The 370-nt window shown below is 51.1% G+C and overlaps 1 protein-coding gene across 1 annotated transcript in view; it reads right to left on the bottom strand.

The window, feature by feature from the left end:
• The window catches only part of LOC138154268 (solute carrier family 2, facilitated glucose transporter member 7-like), a gene marked incomplete at its 5' end in the record, with an annotated part of 32,785 nt that overhangs the window by 12,670 nt on the left and 19,745 nt on the right, over window positions 1–370 (bottom strand). The window lies entirely within an intron of this gene.

The following is a 370-nucleotide window of genomic DNA, read 5'->3' as shown; positions in this document are numbered from 1 at the left end:
CACATTAGAGAGGTAGAGGCAGAGAAAAAGAGAAGGAGAGGGAGAGACAGACAGACAGAGAAGAGAGACAGAGAGACATATGGAGGAAAGAGGAGAGGGAGAAGGAGGAGAAAGGGGGAGAGAGACAGAGACAGAGAGACATAGAGGCACAGAGAGACAGAGAGAAAGAGAGAGGGAGGGTAAGGGAGAGAGGGAGAGGGAGAGGGAAAGAGAGAGAGACAGAGACAGAGACAGAGACAGAGACAGAGAGAGACAGAGACAGAGACAGAGAGAGAGGAGAGAGAGAGACAGAGACAGAGACAGAGAGAGACAGAGACAGAGACAGAGAGAGAGGAGAGAGAGAGAGAGAGAGAGAGAGAGAGAGAGAGAG

This window comes from Petaurus breviceps, unplaced genomic scaffold, assembly GCF_028583685.1.
Source record: "Petaurus breviceps papuanus isolate PSGF00001 unplaced genomic scaffold, PetGlider_PUasm1.0 91041, whole genome shotgun sequence".
Classification (NCBI taxonomy): Eukaryota; Metazoa; Chordata; class Mammalia; order Diprotodontia; family Petauridae; genus Petaurus; species Petaurus breviceps.
Note: the sequence above shows the minus strand (reverse complement) of the source record. Positions and strands in the feature narration are given on the sequence as shown.